Here is an 11,060-nt window from a genome sequence, read left to right as displayed (position 1 = left end):
ATTTATGGTGCTTAATGTTTAAAAAAGTAGAGCTTTGCTATTTTGCTTGGTTCTTTGGACAGTGCATGATTTAACAAAATAAAAACTTGCTATGTCATCTTGCTATCCATTGGTTAGTGGCACCATTCAAAACATGCTGCAAATAAATGGCCATTCAGTGTACCATTTTCCACAAAAGGATAGCATTTTATTGTCATTGATGTGGATGAAGTACAATTTCTTCAGTGAACTCAGCAAGAATTGTTAAGGAGGTGAAAATGAACTCTGAATTTTGAAAAAAAAATTAGAAAATGAAAACACAAAATCCCAGAAGTAAATAAAGACTCTGCATCAGCACACTGGTGTCAAAACACACATCCACACCACATTTTTAAAAATCCTATGAAAAACCATCCTTGCTTGCTTATTGGAGGTGCATATCTAAATTCAATAGCTTACCAATATCTTCTTGGGAGTAGGCCAAAAAGAAACAGAAAAATCCACATTAAAAAAAAAGTTTCTCTTCCCTGACAATTTTTTCCTGAAACTGAATTTGAAGGGGGGAGGCAAGTCTACAAGCCAAGAAAATCAGTCTTCATCATCATCATCATCTTTGCTGACATAAGATACCAGCATCTCCACCCTGGAGCCACTGTGCTGAGACCCACTGGAACTCGTGCCCAATGTCCCATCTGCAACATTGGTCAAGTCATTGACAGAAAGCCTTGTGCCATTTGAAGTTGAACCTGGTGATGTGACAAATACACTGCTGATTGATCCCTGAGCCATTTCTATCACATAAGGTTCCAGAACTTTAGGTACCAAACTTCTTGCCATTTTAAGGTCTTTGGCCAAATAGCTTCCTGATTCTAATCCACAAGCCATTCCCATTTGCTTTATTACTTCTGTGTCATTGTGGACTTCAAATGTGTTATCAAAATTAAACAGATGCTCAAATTTGTTGTTAGAAATCCTGCAGTCAATCATTGTCTTCTTGCTGGTGTTCATGATAATGAACAGGAGGTGGATGATGGAATTGGAGGGAGGTGGCCAGTTTGCTTGCTGCTGTGCTTGGCGGTTTCTCTGCACCAAATTCTTGAAGGCAGTTTGCTGTAGAATAAGTTCTTGAAGTTGAGACTGTTTCTGTTTTATTCTTTCAAGTCTTCTCTGTCTCTCTACCTCTAAATTCTGACATTCCTGAGCTGAGTTAGTAGGCAGACCAATCCATTTGATTTCTTTCTTCTCCTTGGAGATAATGTTCATGGCCATTAAAACATTTAAGGCATTGTAGACTCGTCATATATTCCTCTGGTCATAAGCTGACTCATTTGGTAAAATATGGTTATCAGGAGCACTGAACTCTGCCACCAATTCATCTGCCACTTCTTTATAGGAAGTGGTTTCCTCTGAACCTTCTCACAAACCTTCATTGAAAAATGCCTCAGACCCTTGCCATTCTTCTTTCCTTTTCTGTTGCATTTCCCAGCAGACCAAGGTGAGGGGTCTGAAGCCTGGTTCTGTGATACAGAGTGTGTGTTAGGGGTGTGTGGACTTCCTACCAGGATAGTATTTGGCACTGCAGGTCTCTGAGGTGTACCAATTACCACTTGCTGTGCAATGTTGACATTGGACTGTCCAAAAGTTTTTCACAATAGTTGCTTTCCAAGGGTGTTTACTGTCGAAGGATGAATGGCTACTAATGATACCACACCTTTTCCAGGACTAAGATTCTGGTCTGTAAAGACCTTTAGTTCTCCATTGGCTTCTATTAGATGGGCATCTTTTGCTGTGCTACCAGATCCATGAAATCAATTCTATAAATGTTCATCCTCCAGAGAAGAAACAATGATTTTTACTTTGTACCAGGCACAAAGAGGAGGCGTGATGTGCCGGGAGTGCAGTGACATGTGGCCACCAGCAGCTCTATAGAGAATGGCCCAAAGTGTCAGTTTCACCCCCACATTCTCCACCTGAGGGACTGCAGCACACCTGCTCCTCCCCCATTCTTTTGAAGTAAACTTACCCCCTACAGCAGGGCTCCCGAAGACTCTTTCCTGTATTTCTGCAATTTTCAGCATTCAGAGGTGTCTGAAGCAAGTGCAGAGAGAATCAGTCTAGAAAAAAAATGTTTAGATATTAGGAGGCACATAGTAATCAAAATAGGTATTTTGTACTTTGTTCAATAACTTCTAATTTTAACTCATTTGTTGTCACTAATTTACTGTTAGGACATTGTACTCTGGGATTTGCCTGAGTAACTCTTGTCATTCTGCCCCGCCAGAATCAGTTTCCTGCCAGTGACAGTGCTGTGTGTGAGCTCTTTAAATGATAGGTTGCTTTTATTGGTATTGTCAGTGTGATGCTATTTAGTTTATTTCAATTTTGACATCTAACATAACTGAAATTTATTGAACTTGTGTTATCACCCCTGGAACATCAATAAAGGGGCTGTGGTCTCTTTTCCCCAACTTATGGTGTTATATGATTATTTCCATTCTCCTATCTTTTCTGTTTCTCCAAGGTTCAAACACTCCCAGGAGCACTGGAATGTTATCTCCATGCTAAGCCAAAGGCTGGGCTCTTCAGCCTGTATCTGTTTTGCAGCTGCCACTAACTTGTAGGCACAGAAACCATTTTATATGCAAAAGCACCTGTGAAGGGCTCCTGGGAAGGTGCCAATAAGTGCAAGGAAAACAATGACTAGAGAGAGAGAGAGAGAGAGAGAATTAAATGATGATGATATTGACCTTGGACGTACATTTTAGGGAGGATTGAGGATATATGAGTGTGAAAGTGTGGGGAGGGGTGGCTTTCCCCATTCATAAATTAGATTGTAAATCTTGGGAGGTCATTTTCCCCCATAGCAACACATCTCATTTTTAAATGAAAGCAAATTACATTAAAATGATTTTCCTACTGAAAATTCATTAGGCTATTAATGTTTTGCTGAAATTCATGTTATAACTGTTCAGCCAGAAAAAACTGAAGATTTAACTAATCACATGGATTATTTTAACAGTGATCTGTATTCTATAAAAGAGGTATTTTCCATGATGCAAGCTTGAATTGGTGCCAATGAGCATAAAGCATAAATGTAACTATAGTGATTTGAGTTCACCATTTTCAATGCAACACTATCTATGGGCTTTTTTTAAAATGCAGTTTTATTAGGAAATATTCACACACCAAACAAACCATCCAAAATATACAATCAGTGGCTCACAGTATCAGTACATAGTTGTGCATACATCCCCATGATCAATTTTAGAACATTTTCATTACTACAGAAAATGAATTTAAAAAAAAAACCCAAAACCTCCTCTACCCCATATCTACCCCACCCCCATTATTGACACATATTATTGGAGAAGTACGTTTGTTACTGTTGATGAAGGAGTATTAAAATATTACTCTTAACTATAATCCTAGTTTGCAATATGTACATTTTTCCCCATAAACTCCTGTATTATTAACTCCATCTAATAGTGTCATACTTTTGTTCTAGTTCATGAAATAATTTTTTATATTTGTACTGTTAATCATGCACATTGTCCACTACAAGATTCACTGTGCTTTGTTTTGTTTTGTTTTTTTTCTTTTTAATTTTTATTGGGCTTGTTCAGATACCATACAATTATCCAAAGATCCGAAGTGTACAATCAGTTGCCCGTTACCCTCATACAGCTGTGCATCCCTTACCACACATTTTTTTAAATTTTTAGAACATTTCATTACTCCAGACAGGAAATTAAGTGAAAGATGAAAAGAAAAAAAAAGAAAAAAAAAAAAAAAAGGAAACTTGAATCCTCCCATATCCCTAATCAACACCCCTCAATTGTTGACTCAGTGCTGGTATAGTACATTTGTTACTGTTTATGAAAGAACTATACTTCGCAATAGTTACATATTTTTCCCTATATGCCCCTCTATTATTAACTTCTAATTGTATTGTCATATATTTGTTCTGGTTCATGGAAGAGTTTTCTAATATTTGTACAGTTAATCGTGGACATTGGCCACCATAGGATTCAGTTTTATACATTTCCATCTTTTGACCTCCAGCTGTCCTTCTGGTGACATATATGACTCTGAGCTTCTCCTTTTCACCTCATTCACACACCATTCAGCACTGTTAGTTATTCTCACATCTTGCTACGAACACCTCTGTTCATTTCCAAACATTTAAGTTCATCCTAGTTGAAAATTCTGCTCATACTAAGCAACTGTTCCCCATTCTTAAACCTCATCCTATATCTTGGTACCTATATTTCATGTCTATGAGTTTGTATATTATAATTATTTCCTATCAGTGAGACCCTGCAATATTTGTCCTTGTGTGTCTGGCTCATTTCACTCACTATATTGCCCTCAAGGTTTTGTCTTCAACCCATTTTTTAAGATGGTTTTGTTCACACACCATACATTCCCTCCTAAGTAAACAATCAATGGTTCTCTGTATGGTTACATATTTATGTGTTCTTCACATTCACCACTATCTATATAAGGGCATCTACATTTCTTCCACAAGGGAGGAGGGAGAGTCAAAGAAAGTAGAGAGGCAAAAGAAAGAGGAAAAAATAAATGACAGCTAGGAAGCAGCAAAAGGAAAGCTAACCTTAAATCAAAGTAAAGAGTCAGACATCACCACCAATGTTAAGTGTCTAACATGCCTCCCCTATCCCCCTCTTTTCTGCACTTACCTTGGTATATCACTTTGTTATATTAAAGGAAGCATAATGCAATGATTCTGTTAGTTACAGTCTCTAGTTTACATTGATTTCATCCCTCCCCCAATGCCTCCCCATTTTTAACACCTTGTAAGGTTATTTACTTTTTCTCCCTCATAAAAGAACATATTTGTACATTTTATCAGAATTGTTGAACAGTCTAGATTTCACCAGGTTACACAGTCCCAATCTTTATCTTTCCTCCTTTCTTCTGGTGTCTCACATGCTCCCAACCTTCTCCTCTCAACTGTATTCACAGTTATTTTTGTTCAGTGTACTTACATTGCTGTGCTACTGTCTCCCAAAATTGTGTTCCAAACCACACACTCCTGTCTTCTATCATGCTGTAGTGCTCTCTTTAGTATTTCCTGTAGGGCGGGTGTCTTGTTTACAAAGTTTCTCATTGTCTGTTTGTCAGAAAATAGTTTGAGCTCTCCCTCATATTTGAAGGACAGCTTTGCTAGATACAGGATTCTTGGTTGGTGGTTTTTCTCTTTCAGTATCTTAAATATGTCACACCACTTCCTTCTCACCTCCATGGTTTCTGCTGAGAGATCTGCACATAGTCTTATAAAGCTTCCTTTGTATATAATGGATCACTTTTCTCTTGCTGCTTTCAGGATTCTCTTTGTCTTTGACATTTGATAATCTGATTATTAAGTGTCTTGGCATAGACTTATTCAGATCTATTCTGTTTGGAGTATGCTGCACTTCTTGGATCTGTAATTTTATGTCTTTCATAAGAGATGGGAAATTTTCATTAATTATTTCCTATATTATTGCTTCTGCCCCTTTTCCCCTCTCTTCTCCTTTGGGGCACCAATGATACATACATTCTTGTACTTTGTTTCATCCTTGAGTTCACAGAGATGTTGCTCATATTTTTTCATTCTTTTCTCTATCTGCTCCTTTGCATGTAGGCTTTCTGCCTCTTGAGATCTGCTGTTGTATGTTTCCATTGTGTCTTTCATCTCTTGTGTTGTGCGTTTCATTTCCATAGATTCTACTAGTTGTTTTTTTGAACTCTTGATTTCTGCCTTATGTATGCCCAGTGTTTTCTTTACAGCCTCTATCTGTTTTGCAAAATCTTCTCTAAACTTTTTGAATTGATTTAGCATTAGTTGTTTAAATTCCTGTATCTCAGTTGAAGTGTATGTTTGTCCCTTTGACTGGGCCATAACTTCATTTTTCTTAGTGTAGGTTGTAGTTTTCTGTTGTCTAGGCATCTGACCTATCAGCCTATCCCAATCAGGTTTTCCCAGATGAGAACAGGCTCAGGTCACAGAAGGAGGAAATATTCAGTATCCAGGTTCCCTGATGGTTTTTCTTAGGGGGCTGTCACACCTGTGCTTTTCTGGCTGGCAGATGCACCTGTCAGCCCCTCACTGGGTGATATAAGAGGGTGTGACCTGTGGCTCTCCTCCCCCAGGCTTTGGGGTCTGGTTCTGGAAAGGCAGGCAGTACAGCTGGGCCCCTCCCTTTCCTCTTGGGAAGCTGTTCCCCCTCCAGAGAGGTCATCTGCATATCAGTAAGTTCTTTGTTTCTCTGACTCTGCTGATCAAAGTGTTTTGATTTTAAAATGGCTGATGCTGTCCTTACTGCAAAGCACTCTGGGCTGAAAACAGCTGAGGTTTTCTCCACAGAGAGAGAAAGGGACAGAAAAGCTCCCAGATTCACCCATCAGCCAAAGATAGCACCTGATTCTCTGGGCTCCCTGTCCTGAGACTGAAATGTCCCCTGACTCTCCCGAGGTCAGTTGTCACCAAAAAACCTCTGTGTGCTTGTTGGGGATTTGCTATCTGTATTGAGTGGTTAATATTAAAACCCCATTTGGAGCTGGGCTGAGAGAGTGCTGCTGTCTAGCACTGTGAGGCTTCCATGAGGGAGGAGCTCTCAGCTCTTGGCTGTCAGCACAGATCCACAGTTTTCATTTACAGATTTTATGCTGCAATCTCAGGCATTCCTCCGAATTCATGTTGGTGGATGATGAGTGGTCAGTCATGTTTGTCTACCCACAGTTATTCCAGGCTATTTACTAGATTTTTGGTCATTTATGAATTGTTTTGGGGGTGCTAACAGTCTTCCACTCTTCTGTATGCTGCCATCTTAGTTCCACACCCAACAATATCTATCTGTGGGCTTTTAAGAATATTTTGTGAGTACATTAACTTTCACTTTTGTTATTAAATTATGGAAGTGTCATTATAGAGAGCATTGTGGAACTTACTCTCAAATAATTATATAGAAGTGTCTTGATTTTGTTTAAAATGATGTCTGTTCAGTGCTCAGTAGATAAAATTGACATATTTTTATAATACAAACATTCATTTTTGTAAATTGTTTTAATTCTTGAATAAAGTGAATTCTGTGTTAGCTTGTAGATACTATAAATAAAGTAGTGATTCTGATTCAATAAATGTTTTTTCAATCCTGAAAAAAGATTCACTACAGTTATTTTTATTCACATTGTATTGAATAATGTAGTTTGGTAGGAATTGATGTCTAAACAATGTCTTGTTTACTTAACCATGAATTAGATATTCCATGCTAACTTCAGGTTTTCTATATATTTTAAGCAATATTTTGTAGTTCACATGAATAAATCATGCATTATTTTTATTAGATTTATTGCCCCAGTACATAGCCAATTTGAAAATGCAGGGAGAGTTTTTTATCTTTTTGTCCCTTATTGTTTTTTCTTGGCTCCAAAAATGTAAATAAATCTGTGTCAAAACACTGGCAGCTGGGAAGATAGTGGATAAGAATGCTTCAGGACTCAGTCCTTCCACTAAAACTACTATTAAACAGGCAGGAGCTGTCTGAAACAAGTATTGTGAAATTCCAAAGTCTAAGAGAACACTGTAGAGCATCCACAGAAGGACAATAGGAAGAGACTGATAAATTATGGTAAAGAACAGTAACTTGCTCTCTCCAAATGGCAACTCTGAGCACCCAAGACCCCCTTTCATGGCAGGCACCCCAGGTTCCAGCCCCTGGTTAGCTCACTGGTGAGAGATAGGGACATAAATTTCCTCTTCACCAAGCCATGGGTGGACACAGCCAATCACTGATCACAGTTTTAGATGCATGAATTCATTTTGTTGGGGTCTGGCTATGAGGGCAGGCATGGTTTCAACCCTTTCCAGTGGTGGTGGTGGTGACAGTGGAGACTTAAAGATGTCATGCTTCCTTAGGACTGTGTGGGACAGTTAAGTGAAGGAATGCATTTTCTGGTAAGGCCAGGAAATCATAGTTTTGAGGAGCCATTGGAAAAGATTTTAGCAGCTCTCCCCAGGAAGCATTGGATCCAGTTTTTGCCCCCTTTGTAGGTTGCTGGTCTGCTTTGATTGGGAAACATTGATTTGGGAAACTTCTCTCTTGTGCCTCTCATCCAGAATTTGTACTCCAGGAAAAAGTAGCTTGAGGCAATGACAGGAGTGTAAGAAACTAGAGGCAAATAGACTGGGAAAAATGCCTGTTTGTTTCAGACACCCAGGAGTATGAGGTCTGTCTCCTGGGAAACAGAGGGGACAACAATCTCCTGAAAACAGGGGAACCCCAAAACCAGTAACAAGCAAAATTCCAATACAAGACACAGTACCAGAAACACAGGGTAACCCTGTACACTGCATTCACCTTGGGTAGGCCTTCAGGATAGGAAGCTGAAGCTCAAGGGAGTCTCTACCTTTTCACCAGCTGGTTACAAAATCAAGAAACAGACATCACAGGAAATAAATCCCTGAGTTAACATTCAAAAATATTAAAATGCACAGTGTAAAACAAAAGTACAAACCAAAGAAATAAAAAATGATGGCCCATGCAAGGAAGAGGGTAAAAATACAGAAAACACCAATGAAGAAGACAAGAATGAGGATATTCTGAACAAAGTCTTTAAAAATTGATGTTGCAAATGCTCAAGGAGTTGAAGGAAAATACAAAGAAAGAACATAAGGATATCAGATAAACAATGAATGTAGAAAATATTCCTCTTGGTAAAGAGGTAGAAATATGAAGAAAGAAAACAAATAGAACTTTCAGAGTTGACAGCCACAATAACTGCAATGAAAAATGCCCACAGGAGTTTCAAGAGCAGATAGGAACTGGCAGAGGAAATATCAGTGAACTCAAAGACAAGACACTTGAGATGAGCCAGGCTGAGGAGCAGAAATGAAAAAGAACTTTGAAAACAAAAACAGTTTAAGCACTTCTGGGACTCTATCAGGTGTACCAATGCATATATTATGGGAGTCCCAGAAGAAGTAAGAAAGGGGCAAATGGAATCTTTAAGGAAATAGTGACAGACAACTTCTCAAACAGCATGAGATGTCAATATGAATATCAAAGATGTCCAGAGAACTACAAACTGGATAAACATGAGGAAAAATGTACCTCATCATATATTGATCACAGTATTGAGTTAAAAGACGGGGAGAGAGTTTTGAGAGCTGCAAGAGAGAAGTGTGTTATGTACAAGACAGTCCAAATTAGATTGGGTGCAGATTTTTCATGATAAATGATGGAGGCAAGAATCAATATGTTGAAATGTTTAAAGTGCTGAAAGGAAAGAATTGTCAGCCAAGAATTTTATATCCAGCAAGTCTCTTTCAAAATGAGGGAGTAATTAAGACGTCCTCACATAAACCAAAGCTGAAGGTGTTTGTCACCACCAGACCTGACCTACAAGCAATGTTAAAATGAGTTCTCATACTGCAAAGAAAGGACACTAAACGGGTTCAAAGTGGTATAAAGAAATAAAGCCCTGTGGTAAATGTAACCATTCTGGTAATTATAAATGCCAGTATTATTGTAGTGTATTGTTTGGTATGTAACTCCACTTCTTGCTTCATACATGAGCTAAACTGAATATATAAAAAGTAATGGAATGCTATGTTTTTGGACTTACAATACACAAAGATATAAATGGTAACAAGTACAAAACAGAAGGTGGGGAAACAAAAGGGTATAGGAAAAGTATATCTTTATGCTATTGAAGTTAAGTTAGTCTCAAACCAAATATGATTTTTACATATTTAGGATGTTAAATTTAACCCAATGATAGTCACAAGGAAAACTGGAAAATATATCCAGATAGAAATGAGAAGGCACTCAATATGTTATAACACAAAAAATCAAATAAATATAAATGTGTGTATTAATGGAAGGATTCACAGTCAAAAATGTACAAGACTCACAAAGGCTAATAACAAAATGTCAAAAGATAGCTCTGCATTGTCAGTAGTGACTTTAAACATTAATGGATTGTATTATCCGGTGAAAAGGCAGATTGGCAGAATGGATAGAAAGATTGACCCAACTAAATGCTGTCTGCAAGAGTCTCACATTAAATTTAAAGATACAAGCAGGTTGAAAGTGAAAGGATGGGAAAAAATGTAACATGCAAGTAATAACCAAAAGAAACCTGTGGTAGCAATATAAATACCATAAAAATTAGACTTTATCAGAGAGAGTCACAAGGGACAAAGATGGCCATTATAAACTGATTAATGGGACAACTCAACCAGAAAATGTAATAATTATAAATATATATGCACCTTACAGCATAGACTCAAAATATATGGAGCAACTACTGATGGATCTGAAGTGAGAAGATGGTTCTACATTAAAGTAGTGCATTTTAATATATCACTCTCAACAATAGAATATCTAGTCAGAAGATCAATAAGGAAATACAAGACTTGAATGATGCCTTAAACCTACTGGACTTTATATAAACAGTTTACTCAAGAAGAACAGAATCCACATTATTCTCAAGTGCACATGGATCATTCTGCAGGACAAACCATATCTTAGGTCACAAAACAAGTCTCAGTAAATTGAAGAAATTCTGAAAGCATACTATGTATATTTTCCTACCACAAGATAATGAAGCTAAAATTCAGTAACAGGTGGAGAAATGTAAAATTCACAAAAATGTGGATAACTAGGAGTAATAGTGAGTGGTGCCATTCCCATTTACATCCCTTGATTTCTGGAACTGTGACTCCTGGCACTGGGGGAAAGAGCACCATAGAGTGTGGTCTGATTTAGAGAATACACAGCTTCCTGAGAACATTACCCCAGCCTGGCAAAGCACTGCCCCTAATTGTTGCCATACTTGAGTCCTTGAAAGGTAATTCTGGTATTCTATCAATACACAGCTGGTCCAGGATGCTGGGAAACTGGTAAAACCAGAGAATTCCATAAGCATATGCCCATTCTCACACTTCATTTGCTGGGAAGTGGGTTTCTGAATCAGAAGCAATATTGTGTCAAATACATTGATGGTGGGTAAGGCTTCTTAAGTTCACAGATGGCAATTTTGTCAGTAGCTTTGTATGCAGGGAAGGCAAACCC

General features: G+C 38.0%; 1 pseudogene; it reads right to left on the bottom strand.

Annotated features, from left to right (window-relative positions):
• Positions 1-383: 383 nt before the first annotated feature.
• On the bottom strand, positions 384-1,998 carry LOC119520820 (annotated as a pseudogene).
• Positions 1,999-11,060: the final 9,062 nt, after the last annotated feature.

This window comes from Choloepus didactylus, chromosome 26, assembly GCF_015220235.1.
Source record: "Choloepus didactylus isolate mChoDid1 chromosome 26, mChoDid1.pri, whole genome shotgun sequence".
Lineage (NCBI taxonomy): Eukaryota > Metazoa > Chordata > Mammalia > Pilosa > Megalonychidae > Choloepus > Choloepus didactylus.
The sequence above is the reverse complement of the archived record's forward strand: the minus strand, read 5'-3'. Positions and strand labels throughout refer to the sequence as shown.